Below are 18,962 nucleotides of genomic sequence, written 5' to 3' on the forward strand. Positions count from 1 at the left end.
AAATACCTCTACACAGCTATCTAGAGCACAACGAATAATCTCACATCAATGAAGTCAACAATAAAAACCTAAAACACTCAAATAATACCAAATTACAACAATTCTTAGTTATAGTCAATTAAATTTTTTAAATAACCAGAAAATAAACATTTTTTTAACTGAACTTTTGATAAAGGTTTACAGAACAAACTAGTTCCTCATCAAACAGTTAGTATACACGTTGTTGTATGACATTGGTTAACAATTCCACAACATGTCAGCACTCTTCCTTCTCAACCCTGGGTTCCCTGTTACCAGCTTTCCTGTTCCCTCCTGACTCCCAGTCCGTGCCCCAGGGCTGGTGCGCCCTTTTACTCTTGTTCCATGGGCCTGTTTAATCTTCGGCTGAAGGATGAACCTCAGGAGTGGCCTCATTACTGAGCTGAAAGGGTGTCCAGGGTCCATACTCTCAGGATTTGTCTAGTCTCTGTCAGGCCAGCAAGTCTGGTCTTTCTTTTTGAGTTAGAATTTTGTTCTAAATTTTTCTCCAGCTCTGTCTGGGACCCTCTATTGTAATCCCTGTCAAAGCAGTCAGTGGTGGTAGCTGGGTACCATCTAGTTGTACTGGACTCAGTGTGGTGGAGGCAGTGGTAGATGTGGTCCATTAGTCCTTTGGACTAATCTTTCCCTTGTATCTTTAGCTTTCTTCAATCTTCCTTGCTCCCAAAGGGGTGAGACCAGTGGAGTATCCTAGATGGCCCCTCACAGGCTTTTAAGACCCAAGATGCTACTCTCCAAAGTAGAATATATAGGACATTTTCTTTATAAGCTCTGTTATGCCAGTTGAGCTAGACGTACCCTGAGACCATGGTCCCTACAGCCCTCAGCCCAGCAATTCGGTCCATCAGGGAGTCTGGATGAGTCTATGGAGCTACTGTGACCTTGCCTTTTACAGGTTGTGCTGGCTTCCCCAGTATTGTGTACTGTCTAACCCTTCATCAGAGTTACTGCTTATCATTTGTCTTTTAAGTGTTTTTCCATTCCCACCCCTCCTCTTCCTCTTAACCGTCCAATATTGTTTCTTTTTGTATGAAAATCTTCTCATGAGTTTTTACAGTAGTGGTCTCATGCAATACTTTGTCCTTTTGTGGTTGACTTATTTCACTCAGCATAATGTCCTCTAGATGCATCCATGTTGTGAGATGCTTCACAGATCCATTGTTGTTCTTTATCATTGAGTTTATTGTTGTCATTTTGTAGTCCATTTTCTTGTGGTGCTAACGTTTTCTTTGTTCCTTTTACTCTCCTGTGCTGAGTTCCTTTTGTTTGTGGATTTCTTTTATTTTTGTTTTTATTGAGACTTTATGTTTTTCTTCTTTGTTTTGATGAGTAGGTTTGTTAACTTCCTTTGTGGTTACTTTGAAATTTACCGTTATCTTCCTAGGTTTGAACCAGTCTATAATTACTTGGTATCGCCTTGTTGTCCTCTCCTTTAGAAAGTTCTATGCCTATACCATTTATTCCCTCTTTTATTGTTCTGACGTTGTTGTCATTTACAGATTAACCTCTCTGGTTCCCTGTTGCAATTGTTTTGGTTTTGGATAGTCCTTGAGAGTTCATTTCCTAGGTTGGTATCTGGCTGGTACAACCTTGCGTCCTAGATTCAGGCTGTAGTCTGATGTTGTTTATTCTCAGACCAAAGGACTCCCTTTAATAATTCTTAGTTTGGTTTGGTTTTTACATATTCCCTTAATTTCTGTTTATCTGGAAATGTTCTAATTTCACCATCATATTTGAATGAATGTTTTGCAGGATATATTATTCTTGATTTGAAGTTTTTTTCTTTTAAGGTTTTATATATGTCATCCTATTGCCTTCTTGCCTGCATGATTTATGCTGAATAATCAGAGCTTAGTCTTATTGTTTCTCCTCTGTATGTGACTTTTTGTTTTTCTCGAGCTGCTCTCAGAATTTTTTTTTTTTGTCTTTGGTTTTAGTGAGTGTGATTGTGATATGCCTCAGTGTTTTTTTTTTGTTGTTGTTGTTGTCTATCCTATATAGGGTTCATTGAGCTTCTTGGATAGTCAGCTTTTCATTATTCATGATATTAGGGAAGTTTTCTGTCAGCAGTTCTTCAGTGATCCTTTATTTGTTTTCTGTTTTCTCTCCCTGTTCTGGAAGGGATCACTCACAGATTTCAGCTTTTGATTATATCCCACATAATTCTCAGGATTTCTTCATTTTTCTTCATTCTTTTTTCTGATTTTTCCTCAAACAGAGTTTTATCCAAGTGTTTGTCTTCAGTTTCGCTGTTTCTGTCTTCCATTGTTTCAGACCTACTCCTCAGCCCTTCTGTGACACTGTCCATTTCTAAAATCTTGTTTATCTTTTGGATTTCTAATTGTTGTTTTTGTATGATTTCTAATTGTGAATTTATTTTGGCATTTTGTTCCTGTATTACTTTCCTGAATTGTTCCATTTTTTTTTTTTTGTATTTTCCATTAATTTTTCTGCCTTTTCCAAAAATTTGGCTATTTTTTCCTCATTTTGTCTGCTTTTTGCTTCAACTCTTGGATTGCTCTGAATAGTAGGGATTTGAATTGCCTGTCAGGTAGTTCTAGTGCCTTTTCTTTTACTGGAAAGTCACCTGGTGCTTTATTTTGGATGCCTACTGGACCCATCCTCTCCTGTTTTTTTTAATATGTTTTGATATTTTCTGCCATCTTTGGGACATCAGTATTTATTTTCTTAGTTTCTTGATTGTAGATTTGTTTCTTTTTTAAAAAATTTGGTTATGCCTGAGCAGACGGGCTGTGCATTCTTTGTTGTTTGCTCTTCTGTAGTCATGATACTTCTCACCTCCTTGTCCAGTAGGCAGGGCCAGTCATTCAGCTATGGTGCAGCAGGGCAGGCCCAGCTGAAGGGATGGGGCTGAGATAGGTTGATTGTGGCACTAGGGCCAACAGGGCGGGCCAGGAATCAATGCTGGGCAGGTTCCAGTAGGCCATGCCTGTGCTGCTCAGAGTTGTGATGTTCAGTGCACAATGCAAGTAGGCAGGAAAGAGGGGGGAGGTTGTGATGTGTGGAGCTAATAGAGGTATGGGAAAGAGGACAGAGAGGAGAGAAAAACAGTAGCCAAAACAAACAAGAAAAAAAAAAAAGTGCTAAGCGAGCTTGCCATTAGGGTGGAGAGATGAGAAACCAAGAAATGGAGAAAAGAAAAAGGGAATAAGAAAGAAAAAAATAACTAGATAAAAATTTGGAAAAGAAAAGTCCCCTGGAGGCCCAGAGTCCCATCAATGGGGCTGCTAAGACCAGGGAAGTAGCTCCCAGGCTGCACAGTATAGCCTGGCTAGGGGGGGTATAGATGTCACACAACACCAGGTATTCAGGAGAAAGGAAAAGGTGAGTATAGAGACAAAAACTGAGAAATGAATACAGAAGGAAGAGAAAAAAGAGAAAGAAATGAAGAAAAAAAATAAATGCCCCCAGGGATCCAACCTACATGGCTGCACAGATGGGGGAGTGGCTCCTAAGCCATGGAGTGCAACCCAGCTTGAAGTGGCTCCCAAGCTGCAAAAAGAAAAAGGAAATAAACAAAACAGAACAAAGCAAAACAAGGGGAAAAAGGCCCCAGGGATCCCACTAGTGTGGTGTCATGGGCTCGGGGAGTGGTTCCCCAGTCAAGCATGGTTTCACAGCCTTTCAAGAAGAAGCAGAGATGGCACATGGAGCCAGGTGTTCCAGGGAAAGGAGGGGGAGGTGGTAGGAGGCACAGAATAAACCAAGAGACAGAAAGAAGCAATAGCAGCTCAGGGACCCAGCCCGTGTGGTCAGGGCGAATCCAAGCAGCCTGAGGCCGAAGCAGTTGCCTCCCAGCCAAGAGACTGTGGCTGGCCAGAAGCAGAGGAGGCCGAAGAGGAGGGAAAAGGAGGGCAGGTGGGACTAGGAAAGCATATATCGCTCAGTACTGGGTGGTCTGTCTCCTGCTTGGACACTTCGTGAAGCTGCTTTCCCTGTCTGCTGATCTCCAGTGTGGGTGGAGCAAATCCACGCGGCACAGTTACTGTACTTGCCGGACTGCCAAGCCACTGCAGCCAGCCAGGAAGCTCAGAGGTGGAGCAATGGGGAGAGAATGGAGGGTGGGAAAGCGTGTATTGCTGGTTACTGGGTGCTGTGTCTCCTGCTGGGAGTTCTGCGAAGCTCCCTGTCTGCCAATCCCTGACGGGAGTCCGAGATGGCAGATCCATGCTGCATTAGCTAATGGGGCCCTCCATATATATCTCTCCTTGCTGTCCGTCCTCTGTCAGTTTCTTACTCCATTCGGTGCTTGGCCGAGTTCTCTCTGTCTTCATTTGGCACTTCAGGTTCCAGGAATGACATTTGTCTGTGTTTTACTTAGTTTTTTTGATCTTCGCTGTGGAGGGACAGCGTGGTGCTTCTGCCTATGGCGCCATGTTGGCCCAAAGTACCAAAAATAAACTTTGTAAAATCTATATTTCATCTTCCACACTTACTAAATCCAAAGGGCCTAAATGATTTCATTCTTGGAGTTACCCTTTTAAATTCATATCTCCTTTAGCCTCATTAATATATACAAACATTCCTGCTTACACGTTTTAATTTTTCTACTTTAAGCAATTTCAACTTAAATAAATTTAAATTTTTACACATTCTATGTAGAATAATCTCCATATAACCTAGTAATACAAGACAAATAATATTCAAAATACTTTATTTCACCTTTTTGTCTATTTTCTACATAAACTCCCAGTCTGTCTTAAAAAAAGAAAAAAACTTCCTAGTTTCACTGAAACATTGTACTGAATTTGTAAATTTTTTTCAAAACCAAATAAACTCTTTAAATTTAGCTTAACTATCAAAATTGTAAATAACATCGTAAATATGGCTAGAGTCAGAGATGACCTTGAATAAGATCAAATGAAATTCTAATGCATATACTGTGTTACTACGAATAAGATTGCCTTTTGATGACACAATTTATTCATTGAAGTATGGAAACTTTGCACCCATGTAAGGGTCTTTACTCCTTGGGTGAAGGGCTTGGTTCTGTGTTCTGTTATTTTCTTGAGTCATCTTCTGATGATTTTCTCTATTTCCTGTGCAGATTTCTTTTCCTTAGGTCTAACCTTTGTTCTTTCCTGCGATTCTCATCTCTATTATTATCATTTCACTGGAGGCACGTTTAACCTCTTTTTCACATTAAAACCAGTTAAACTTAAATATGTTATCCACAGTAAAATACATTATAAATATTTTGTTGGATGCATCTTCACAAACTGAAAACACCTATATAACTAGCACCCTAGAAACTCCCTCAGTTGCGCAACTATCTAGACAACCTCTACCCAGAGTAACCACTATCCTGACTAACACCATAAATTAGTTTGGATTGTTCCTGTACTTCGTATAACAAAATCAAATATATTATTTTGTATTTGGCTTATTTTACTGAATTTATTCATTTTGTAAGATTTTAATTGTAGGTGAACCATCTTCATTGGTGTACAGTATTCCATTTTGTGAATACACCTCACGTTATGCATCCCGTTTACTTTAGATAGGAATTTGTGTAGAGCCATAGCAACGCAATGGTTAAGAGCTTGGCTGCTAACCAAAAGGTTCGTGGTTCAAACCCACCTGGCTGTTCCACAGTAGAAAGACCTAGCGATCTGCTTCTGTAAAGATTACAGCCTAGCAAATATAATGGGACAGTTCTACTCTGTCTTGGGATCACTAGAACAGGGAAGGGAAGCTTGGGTCATGACTGGGATACAGAGCAAGGGCTCCATCCCTGTTCCAAGAACCACTATTACCCAGACTTCTCCAGGTCAGGATCAGGAATTCAGCCCCTCCATCCCAGGAGTCCTCATAGCTGGGCTTGACCCCACACTACCTGTGGATCCCCTGCCTGCCTTGTGCCACTCCCAAATGGTGCTGTGTTCCTCAGACAAAGAGTCCTTGTGCCTTGGTCAGGCACAGAGCCAACCAAGCCTCTACCCTCAGCCCCCTGGGTACCCCATCCAGGAGGGGAGCCTAGGAACTCCTGGTGACCCATCACACACTGCAGATGCCTGTTCTGACCTGGAAAACACCCAGATCCATAAGCAGGGCACCCAAGTCTCTGCTCCATTCAGGTTCAACCCCCTCCTTTAGATTCACCTTCCTGAAACACTCCCCCTACCTTCTCCCCAAGCTGCCATGACTCAGGCCTCTATGAGCAACACCCAGAACACCCTGAAGTTCAGGCTGTCCTGGACCCGGATGCTCTGAATATGTTTAAATGGGGCTTCTGGATGGTGTGAGGCTGGAGGGCTCCGACTCTACCCCTGATTTCTGCTCAAAACTCTTGGATATTCAGCAGTGTAGGTGAAAAAGTACACTCTCTGACTCCATGCATCTTGGACTCAAAATGATTTGGACAAGGACTGAGCTGAAATGGAACTTTACAATATCTGTGATGAAAGGTTGGAGCCCTGGTGTCACAGTGGCTAAAAGCTTGGCTGCTAACCAAAAGGTCGGCAGTTTGAATCCACCAGATGCTCCTTGCAAACACTATGGGGCAGTTCTACTCTGTCGTATAGAGTCACTGTGAGTTGGAGCTGACTCCAAAGACAACGAGTGATGAAAGGACTTTCTGAGCAAACTAATTGTATAAGCACGGTTTACACAAGTAGAGTTGGAGCTTTTAGTGACCCCCAGTAGATACACTGATGGGTAATGAAGGACCCTGGTCTGTATATTTAAGCAGATCCACACACTCACTGCTTGTCAACATGTTTTCAACCAACCAGTCATTTCTTGGTAAAAAGTAACAGGTGTGTGTAACCCAGTAACTGAGGCTCCTGACATGACTAAATGACTGACCAAGGTATCTGAATTAAATTCAAAATATGTGGAACCTCCCCCCACTGCCATTGAATGAACAAATGTGTTTTTATGCTTACTTAAGACTGTGTTAAAAATGTTCTGTTCTCAGAAAGGATGCTTATAGACAATGTTATAGTTTATAGTTAAGCAAATGAGAAGAACGATACAGAAAGAAAATGACAAAAATGTCCCCCCAAAAGATACTTATGTAAAATTGTTCCCAGGATTTTGCTTACCCAGTTATGCCCCCAGAAAGTCTGATTAACCAGCATTTTTAAAAGTTTGCTTATGGTTCATATATTGTAAAAAGTTGACTTGTGATTCATGTGTAACCCCCAGCCCTTCCTATAGAAATCCCTTTCTCCTCTCACACTTTGGAGCACTTCCTTGTGCTGTCTCAACTGCAGTTGCTTTATCCCTCAATAAAACTCTTTAACTTTTAACAGCATATAAGTTTGGTTTGCTGCTGCTCCTACAACATTTCCGGTGGCAACAGTGGGATCGCAAAGTTAAATTGGCTTGTGATTCCCAAGACACTGGGGATTCAGGCTTCAGGCCAGGTGGGTCATTTTGAGCCCTGCATCTCCACGGTGGATTCTAGAGTTGTGGCAAGGTTCGTAACTTCTCTGGTCCGAGCCTTCACTTTCTTTGTATAGAAGCTTCCTGAGGTTTATTGTTGGATTTGTTTTTCTCCTAGGATTTTGTCTTTCTCTTTGTAATTGAAATTTGGCATAGGTTCCATACGATCGCTGCCAAGGTATCTCATAGTCTCCTGCTAATAATTTATTTGACCCTGAGAAACTGTAACTTAAATAGAAAACCAAAAGGGAAGAAAACACTCAGCATTTCTCAAGCTGAAAGAACTGAAGAGAAAATTCAACCCTCAAGTTGCAATACTGAAGGATTCTACAGTGAAAATATTGAATGACTCAGGAAGCAAAAGAAGATGGAAGGAATACACAGTCACTATACCAAAACTGTTGAATTGGTGTATGTTTTGTTGCATATATTCTCCCCAACAAAATAAATAAAATTAAAAAATCAAACCAAGTCTTTCCTCTTTACTCCTTTTTGTAAAAATTAGCTTGCCCAATTATTCTTGCGAAAAAAATAGCTGAGTTGCCTTTCCAATGTCTACTCTCAGCTTTTTCCTTAATAGCAGAACCCTGATGTATTTTGGGGTGACAATATACCTCAATCTAGGGATTATCATGTAGAGTAGTTGCTGCTATATAAATTACTGTCTTAAACCAACAGGAATTTACTATCCTTCAGTTCTGGTAGACAGGAGTCCAAAATGGGTCTCATTGGGCTAAAAACTGAGATGTTTGCAAAACTGTGTTCCTTTCTGGAGACTCTTGCCTTTTCCAGCTTCTGGAGGCTGCTCACTTTAAATAGAAAACCAAAAGGGAAGAACACACTCAGCATTTCTCAAGCTGAAAGAACTGCAAGGCCAACAATGGAGGGTCGAGTCTTTCTCACATCACATCACACTGACACTGACTCTTCTGCCCCTTTCTTCTGCATTTAAGGATCTTTATGATTAAGGATTCCTGGCGGTGCAATGATTAAGCACTTGGCTGCCAACTGAAGGTTTCTGGTTTGAACCCATCAGCTGCTGCTTGGGAAAAATACTGGCAATATGCTCCCATAAAAATTACAGCCTAGGAAACCTTATGAGGCAGTCTTACCCTGTCTTACAGGTTGTTAGGAGTCAGAATCAACTCGATGACAAACACACACACAAAATTACTTTGGCCCCACCCCAGAACTACTGAATCAGAATCTTCATTTTAAGAACATCCACAGGCAATTCCTTTGCACAGTAAAAAAGTTTGAGAACCTCTGCTCTAACTAAACAAGGAGTGAATAAGGCCAGAGTTACTCAGAGGCATGGAGGGTAGAGGCAAAAATTTATATTTATCGGGGAGAAAAATAGCTATTACAATGATAGTGGCCCCTCAAAGGAAAATAGTACACAAGCAGCTATATACAGTATATCTAAAGTATTGAAATCCTAGGGATGGGAGGAGGGTGGTTAGGGGGTAAAAGTCTGAAAAAGTTCTTACAAGGGATATAAAGAAAGGTTGAGAAATGCTGGTCCAAAGGCATACAGGGAAGGAAGGCTTTGTGAGAGTAAAGACCAGGAGGCAGGAAGGCAAAAAAGAGAGGAAAAGCCAATTCACATTCACTATACCAATTGGTGGTTAAGTGCTATGGCTGCTAACCAAAAGGTCAGCAGTTCGAATCCACCAGGCGCTCCTTGAGCAAGGGCAGTTCTACTCTGTCTTATAGGGTTGCTGTGAGTCATAATCAACTTGAAGGCAGTGGGCTTGGTTTTGTTTTTTGTTTTTCGAATACCAATTCAGTTTAGCTCTACATGAGGTTTTTGCATTCACTGCATTTCATTTTCTCAACTCCTGTGCTTTGCTCACTCAGAAACTCAGTGCCATTGGCTTATCTTCTTTATCAGATAGAACTTCCATTCTCTACAGGATTTGTCTACATTTTGTCTGAAAGAGCCAGCGTCTTCTCTCTCTCCCATCATAGACGCACATTCACGGAACACAGGTACCAGGATATTCACTGCAACATTACTGGTCATAGCCCCCAAAAGAAAATGACTCAAAATTCCCATCAATAATAAATACAGTGCACAAGATGAAGAATATTCACACAATGGAATACTACACAGCAATGAGAGTAGTTTATCTACAACCACAACCAACAAAAGAAATGAACTCACTGAAATAAGTCAGACACAAAATATATATACTATAAAATTCTTTCCCATAAAGTACAGAAGCAATAAAAACTAATACATGGAATTGGAGTCAGGATAGTGGTTTCTCTAGGTGGGGGTTATCTGGAAGGTTGCACATATAAGGGAGTGTCTAGGGTGCTGGCTGGGTAGATAAATTCAGTTTGTAAAAATGTACTAATCTGAATATGATGTGTTTTTTCTCTGTGAATATTAATTTAAATAAAAATGATTTTAATGTCAAAAATAGGGCCAGTATGCCTCCAGTGAAATCATAGAAAATAATAAAGAGGTGAGGATGACAAGACAGAGCAAAGATAAGACCTGGAGGAGGAAACCCTGCTAAGAAAATAGATAAACCTATCAGAAGATTATTCAATAAAATAATTTAGAACATGCAACCCAGTCCTTTACCCCAATGAAATAGATTCCCTTACACATGGACACTAAACTTCCATATTTCAATGAGAAGATTTACATCATAAAAAAGAAATCTTTTCCATAGTAAAACAGTGTACTTCTACAGCCTGAAATTGATCAAACATTCAATGAAAATGCATTGATAATTGCGATCGGAATGCAAAAGTTGGAAACAAAGAAGGATTGGTAGTTGGGAAATATGGCCTTGGTGATAAAACCAACTCAGGAGATCACGTGATAGAATTTTGCAAGACTAATGACTTCTTCATCGCAAATGATTTCTTTCAACAACATGAACAGTGGCTATACACATGGACCTTACCAGACGGAATACACAGGAATCAAATTGACTGCGTCTGTGGAAAGAGAAGATGAAAACGTTCAATGTCATTAGTCAGAACAAGGCCAGGGGCTGACTGCGGAAGAGACCATCAACTGCTCACGTGTAAGTTGAAGTTGAAAATTAGAAAAGTCCACGAGAGCCAAAGTACCACCTTGAGTATTTCCCACCTGAATTTAGAGATCATCTCGAGAATAGATTTGACATGTTAAACACTAATGACTGAAGACCAGACGAGTTGTGGAATGACATCAAGGACATCATATGTGAAGAAAGCAAGAGCTCATTTAAAAGACAGCAAAGAAAGAAAAGACCAAAATGAATGTCTGAAGAGACTCTGAAACTTGCTCTTGAACTTTGAGTAGCTAAAGCAAGGGGAAGAAATTATGAAATCAAAGAGCTGAACAGAAGATTTCAAAGGGTGGCTTGAGAAGACAAAGTAAAGTATTACAATGAAATGAGCAAAGACCTGGAGATAGAAAATCAGAAGGGAAGGACACATTCAGCAGTTCTTCTGCTGAAAGAACTGAAGAAAAAATTCAAGCCTCAAGTTGCAATATTGAAGGATTCTTTGGGGAAAATATTAAATGATATGTGAAGATCCAACAGAATGTGGAAATTATGGAACAGTATCATTAATCTCACACACAAGTAAAATTTTTCTGAAGATCATTGAATGGCAGCTGCAGCAAGTATGTAGATATGGACCTACTAGAAATTCAAGCAAGATTCAGAAGAGGACATGGAACTAGGGTTATCATTGTTGATGTCAAATGAATCCCGGCTGAGTGCAGAGAATATAAGAAAGATGTTTACCTGTGTTTTATTGACTATGCAAAGGCATTCAGCTGTGTGGATCATAACAAATTATGGATAACATTGTGAAGAATGGGAATTCCAGAACACTTAATTGTGCTTATGAGGAACCTGTACATAGATCAAGAGGCAGTTATTCGAACAGAACAAAGGGATACTGTGTGGTTTAAAGTCAAGAAAGATGTGTGTCAGGGTTGTATCCTTTCACCATACTTGTTAAATCTGTATGGTGAGGAAATAACCTGAGGAGCTGGACTATATGAAGAAGAACAAGGCATCAGGATTGGAGGAAGACTCATTAACAGCCTGAATTATGCAGATGACACAACCTTGCTTGCTAAAAGTGAAGAGGATTTGAAGCACTTACTGATGAAGATCAAAGACCACAGCGTTCAGTATGGATTACACCTCAACATAAAACAAAAATCCTCACAGCTGGACCAATAAGCAACATCATGATAAATGGAGAAAAGATTGAAGTTGTCAAGGATTTCATTTTACTTGGATCCACAATCAACAGCCATGGAAGCAACAATCAAGAAATCAAAAGATGTGCTGCATTGAGCTAATGTGCTGCAAAAGATCTCTTTAAAGTGTTGAAAAGCAAAGATGTCACTTTAAAGACTAAGGTGCACCTTACCCAAGCCATGGTGTTTTTAATCACTTCATATGCATGGGAAAGCTGGACAATGGATAAGGAAGACTGAAGAATTGATGTCTTCAAATTATGGTGTTGGTGAAGAATATTTAGTATACCATGGACTGCTAAAAGAATGAACAAATCTGTCTTGGAAGAAATACAACCAGAATTCTCCTTAGAAGCAAGGATGGCAAGATTACATCTCACATACTTTGGACATGTTATTCAGTGGGATCAGTTCCTGGAGAAGGATATCATGCTTGGTAAAGAGGGTCAGCAGAAAAGAGGAAGATCCTCAATGAGATGGATTGATACAGTGGCTGCAACAATTGGCTTAAGCGTAACCATGATTTTTTGGATGGTGCAGGACCAGGCAGTGTTTCATTCTGTTGTACATAGGATTGCTCTGAGTTGGAACTGACTCAAAAGCACTTAACAACAACAACTAAATACAGATTGAATAAGTATGGTGAAAAGATACAACCCTGACACACACCTATACTGACCTGAAAACACTTAGTATCCCCTTGTTCTTTTCGAGCAACTGCCTCTTGGTCTATTAACTGGTTCCTCAAGAGCAAAATTAAGGGTATTGAAATTCCCATCCTTCCCAATGTTATCCATAATTGATGCCAAAGTTTATATGAGCATATATACAGATCTAAAAATTCGTATTGCAAGCAATGTTTTGCATTGGGCAAATCTGCAAAATATCTCTTTAAAGTGTTAGAAAACAAAAATGTCACCTTGAGGACTAAGGTGTGCCTGATCAAACCATGGTATTTTCAGTCACTTCATATGGATGGGAAAGCTGGACAATAAATAAGGAAGACCAAAGAAGAATCAATGTCTTCGAATTATGGTGTTGGCGAAGAATATTGAATATACCAGAAGAAGAAACAAAATCTATCTTGGAAGAAGTACAGCCAGAATGCTCCTTAGAAGCAAGGATGGCGAGACTTCATCTCACGTATTTTGGACATGTTATCAGGACTGTACAGTCCCTGGAGAAGGACATCGTGCTTGGTAAAGTAGAGGGTTAGTGAAAGAGAGGAAGACCCTCAATGAGATGGATTGATAGAGTGGCTACAAAGATGGGCTCAAGCATAGCAGTGATTGTGAGGATGGCACAGGACTGGGCAATGTTTCGTTCAGTTGTACATAGGGTCGCTATGAGTACAAACTGGCTCAATGGCACCTAGCAACAACACTGCACAGGTATCTGAGTCAAATTTAGACAGGTATTGGAGATACTTCTTCTAATTAAGAATGAGGGCAAAGTGACAAATACGACTACATCAACAATGGGAATCAAATTTTAAGGCAATTTACGTTTGATACTCATTTATTTTCCGTAAACTAGAAAATAAGGAGCCATGGTGGTGCAATGGTTAAGTGTTCAGCTGCTTACTGAAATGTTTGTGGTTTCTCATGGGAGAAAGACCTGGTGATCTGCTTCCGTACAGTTCACAGCCAAGAAACCCCTACTGTTTGTTAAAGCCACAAGTGGATGGTTTTAACAGTTTATTTCCTCACAGTTTAGGAGTTTAGAAATCCAAATTCAGAGCACCAGCTCTAGGGGATGGCTTTCTTTTATTGTGGGCTCTGGAGGAAGGTCCTTATTTCTTCAGCTTCTACTTCTTGGTTCCTTGGAGATCTTCAGGTGACTTGGCATCAATCTTCCCCCATCTCTGCTTGCTTAATCTGCTCATTTTATGTATTGTAAGAAATTGACTCAACATACAACCTACACTAATCCTGCCTCATTAACATAACAAAGACAACCCAGTCCCAAATGGAATTAAAACCACAGGCGTAAAGGTTAGCATTTACAACACATATTTTGGGGAAACACAATTCAATCCTTAACAGCGATTGTGCCCTGGCAACTGGAGAATGTTCTCAGAAACTTGAAATTGCTCACGATGACAGTGACTAGTAAATGGGACGGGGATCCAGGGACATAAAGAGGGAGCCCAGGGACACAGGGAGAGAAACAGGGATGTGGGGTGGGGATCCAGGGATATGGGGAGGGGGTCCTGGTTCATGTGGAGGGATCTCAAAGGTATGGGATTGCTCCCAGGGACGTGAAGAGTGGGCCCAGAGATACAGGGAGTGGGCCCAGAAAAATGGAGAGGCCACAGGAACGTGGTGAGGGGGCCTTGGGAAATGAGGAGTGGGCATGGGGATATAGGGAGGGGACCCAGGGACATAGGCAGCAGATCCAGAGACATGGGGGAAGTAGCCCAGGGGCATAGAGAGGGGACCCAGGGATATGAGAATGGGACCCAGAGACATTGGCAGCGGGCATGGGGACATGAGCAGTGGGCTTGTATACATCGGTAGGGGACCCAAGGAAATGGGGAGGAGTCCCAGGGCCATGGGGAGGGGCCCCAGGGACATGGGATTCCTCCCAGCAAAATGAGGAGGGGACCCAGGATAATGAGGAGGTCCAAGGATATGAGAAGGGGCCCCAAGGACATGGGTTAGGGGCCCAGGGACATGGGGAGGAAGCTCACGGATGTGGTGGGGTTTTAGGACACGAAGTGGGGGCCCCTGAAAGGGAGGTCTACACCCCTCCACCGTCCTCTTCCAGAACTTTCATGTTCCCCTGGACCTGGCTTCTCTGCAGTAAGTCAGAGAGCTCATTTTGGGAGTTTATTGAACTTCCCTTGTGTGCATTGCAGGGGCTTGTAGATGCTTGGCCTTGGGCTTATCACTGAACCCCTCTGACTGTCTGTTTCCTCATCTATAAAAGGGAAGGGTAACTTTGAGCATAACAATACCATCCTCAGGGTTCCTGAATGGATTCGATAAAGTCAAGGCTGTATGACCCACGACAGGGAAGCAGTCAGCACAGGAATTTACTATCATCATTCACTAATCCCTCTACTCATTCAATCCTTCTACTCAATAAACACAGTAGAATACTTGAAACTGATATATTACTGTAAATTAAAATTGAATTTTGGGAAGTAAAAGTGAATTTCCCCTGGTTGCTACCACCACCACCCGGAAGCCTGCTGGGCCTTTGCAGGCAGAGCCGGATGCCCTTTACCTGTGCTTATCTCCTCCACGGAAACCCTGGTGGCGTAGTAGTTAAGAGCTACAGCTGCTTACCAAAAGGTTAGCAGTTCAAATCCACCAGGTGCTGCTTGGAAGCTCTATGGGGCAGTTCTACTCTGTGCTATAGGGTTGCTGTGAGTTGGAATTGACTCAGTGGCGATGGGTTTGGTTTGGTTTATCTCCTTCACCTGCAGGCCCTGAGCCTAGGTGGGTGAGGGCCTGGTTTGTCCTGACCCATCCCAGGCTTGGCTAGAGTGAGCACTCAGATTTTTTGCTGCGAGAAGGAATAAGAGCAGAGGCAGCAGTTCTGGGATGAGGGGTCACAGTGATGGGGGTATTAGACTCCGGCAGTGAGGTGGGGCCCCTTGAGGCCAGGCACTGCTGTGTTACTGCTGCTGCTGCTGGTTCCATGCTCTTGGCTAAGAGGGGGATTCCGCTGGGCCAGCCCAGACCACACTGGGCCCCTTAACCCAAAGGTCCCACAAGGGAGTGAGTCTGTATTTTCTGTCCCAGCCTCATGTTGAGGACTCCTTTCTTTCCTGGAGTCACTGTACTGCTAATTCTCACTGTTTCACCTCCTGGCACTTTGGGACATTGGATATGCTCAGGAACAGGATGGAGCACATGTGGAGGGGTCCTTGCCAAGGGCTGGGGTCATGGCTGTGAGATCCCCTGTCCTGTGGAGGCTGCAGTATGGGCAATGTGATTGGAGCCCTCTGTGCCTGCTGTCCCCTTGGGCCACACTCTATCCCCACCCTGGTGTGCACAGGCAATACCTGGACAACCTGTGAAGAAACATCATGAGGAGCTGGGAGCCAGGCTTCTCACCCTCAGAAAAAGACATTATAATTAGCGAGGGAGGAAGGCCATAATGAAGATTAAAACAAAAAACCCATTGCCATCGAGTCGATTCCAACGCATAACAGCCCTATAGGACAGAGTAGAACTGCCCCATAGGGTTTCCAAGGAGCGTCTGATAGATTTGAACTGCTGACCTTTTGGTTAGCAGCCATAGTTCTTAACCACTATGCTACCAGGCTTTCCATAATGAAGATTACTAGAGATAATGCAGGATACTGCATAAGGAAAAAAGGGAAATTAAACAGGAAGACATAACAATCCAAAACATGTGTACACTTAACAACAGTGCTTTAATACATAGAAAGGAAAATTGACAGAACTGAAAGGTGAAATAGAAAAAAAAAAATCACAAGGATATGAAAGTCAGCAAACATAGTGAAGACCTGAACAACACCATCAACCAACTTGACCTAATTGATATTCAATCCAACAAGCAGCAGAAGACACATTACTTTCAGTGCTCATTAAATATTCATGTGTGTGTGTATGTGTATAATACTAGGTTATAATACAAACTTTAATACTAGGTAATTAGTTTAAAAAATAGTGTAATATATTCAAACAGTGGAATACTGCATGGCAACAAAGAACAAATTACTGCTATATGTAACGACATAGATAAAATCTCACAGACATAATGTTGAGTAGATCAAGTCAGACACAACAGAGTTCATACAGTATGACTCCAATTATATGAAGACTGTTATGGATTGAATTTTGTCCCCCCCAAAATGTGTATCAACTTGGCTAGGCCATGATTCCCAGTATTGGGTGGTTGTCCACCACTTTGTGATCTGATGTGATTATCTTATGTGTTGTAAATCCTAACCTCTATGATGATGTTAATGAGGCATAATTAGAGACAGTTATGTTAATGAGCCCCCACGTGTCTGTCAGTTTGTAGTACTGTGGGGGATTGTGTGTTGCCATGGCGCTGGAAGCTATGCCACCGGAATTGAGATACCAGCAAGGTCACCCATGGAGGACAGGTTTCAGCTGAGCTTCCAGTCTAAGACAGACTGGGAAGGACTCGGAAGTCTACTTCTGAAAAGCATTAGCCAGTGAAAACCTAATGAATAGCAGCAGAACATTGTCTGATATAGTGCTGGAAGATGAGCCCCCCAAGTTGGAAGGCACTCATAAGACGACTGGGGAATGCTGCCTCCTCAAAGTGGAGTTGACCTTAGTGACGTGGATGGGGTCAAGCTTTCAGGACCTTCATTTCCTGATGTGGCATGACTCAAAATGAGAAGAAACAGCTACAAACATCCATTAATAATTGGAATCTGGAATATACGAAGTATGAATCTAGGAAAATCGGAAATCATCAAAAATGAAATGGAACGCATAAACATTGATATCCTAGGCATTAGTGAGCTGAAATGGACTGGTGTTGGCCATTTTGAATCAGACAATCCTATGGTCTACTATGCTGGGAATGACAACTTGAAGAGGAATGGTGTTGCATTCATCGTCAAAAAGAACATTTCAAGATCTATCCTGAAGTACAATGCTGTCAGTGATAGGATAATATCCATATGCCTACAAGGAAGAACAATTAATACGGCTGTTATTCAAATTTACGCACCAACCACTAAGGCCAAAGATGAAGGAACAGAAGATTTTTATCAGCTCCTGCAGTCTGAAATTGATCGAAGATGCAGTCAGGATACATTGATAATTACTGGCAATTGGAACGCGAAAGTTGGAAACAAAGAAGACTCGATAGTTGGAAAATATGGTCTTGGTGATAGAAGCAATGCAGGAGATCGAATGATAGAATTTTGCAAGACCAACAACTTCTTCGTTGCAAATACCTTCTTTCACCAACATAAATGGCGACTATACACACGGACCTCGCCAGACGGAACACACAGGAATCAAATTGACTACATCTGTGGAAAGAGACAATGGAAAAGCTCAATATCATCAGTCAGAATAAGGCCAGAGACTGACAGCGGAACATCAGTTGTTCATATGTAAGTTCAAGGTGAAACTGAAGAAAATCAAAGTCCCCAGGAGCCAAAATATGACCTTGAGTATTTCCCACCTGAATTTAGAGACCATCTCAGGAACAGTTTTGACACACTGAACACTAGTGACCGAAGACCAGAGGAGTTGTGGAATGACATCAAGGACATCATCCATGAAGAAAGCAAGAGGTCACTGAAAAGACAAGAAAGAAAGAAAAGACCGAGATGGATGTCAGAGGAGACTCTGAAACTTGCTTACGAACGTCAAGCAGCTAAAGCAAAAGGAAGAAATGGTTAAGTAAAAGAACCAAACAGAAGATTTCAAAGGGCGTCTTGAGAAGACAAAGTATTGTAATGACATGTGCAAAGAGCTGGAGATAGAAAACCAAAAGGGAAGAACACGCTCGGCATTTCTCAAGCTGAAAGAACTGGAAAAAAATTCAAACCTTGAGTTGCAATAGTGAAGGATTCTACGGGGTAAATACTAAATGACACAGAAAGCGTCAAAAGAAGATGGAAGGAATACACAGAGTCATTATACCAAAAAGAATTAGTCGTTGTTCAACCATTTCAAGAGGTAGCATATGATCAGGAACCAATGGTACTGAAGGAAGAAGTCCAAGCTGCTCTGAAGGCATTGGCAAAAAACAAGTCTCCAGGAAATGATGGAATATCAAGTGAGATGTTTCAACAAACAGATCCAGTGCTGGAGGTGCTCAGTTGTCTACGCCAAGAAATATGGAAGACAGCTTCCTGGCCAACTGACTGGAAGAGATCCATATTTATGCCTGTTCCCAAGAAAGGTGATCCAAATGAATGTGGAAATTATAGAATATCATATCACATGCAAGCAAAATTTTGCTGAAGATCATTCAAAAACGGCTGCAGCAGTAAATCAACAGGGAACTGCGAGAAATTCAGGCTGGTTTCAGAAGAGGACATAGAACTAAGGATATCATTGCTGATGTCAGATGGATCCTGGCTGAAAGCAGAGAATACCAGAAGGATGTTTACCTATATTTTATTGACTATGCAAAGGCATTCAACTGTGTGGATCATAACAAATTATGGATAACATTGGGAAGAATGGGAATTCCAGAACACTTAAGGAACCTTTACATAGATCAAGAGGCAGTTATTCCGACAGAACAAGGGGATACTGGTTGGTTTAAAGTCAGGAAAGGTGTGCATCAGGGTTGTATCCTTTCACCATAC

Source organism: Elephas maximus, chromosome 3 (assembly GCF_024166365.1).
Source record: "Elephas maximus indicus isolate mEleMax1 chromosome 3, mEleMax1 primary haplotype, whole genome shotgun sequence".
NCBI lineage: Eukaryota > Metazoa > Chordata > Mammalia > Proboscidea > Elephantidae > Elephas > Elephas maximus.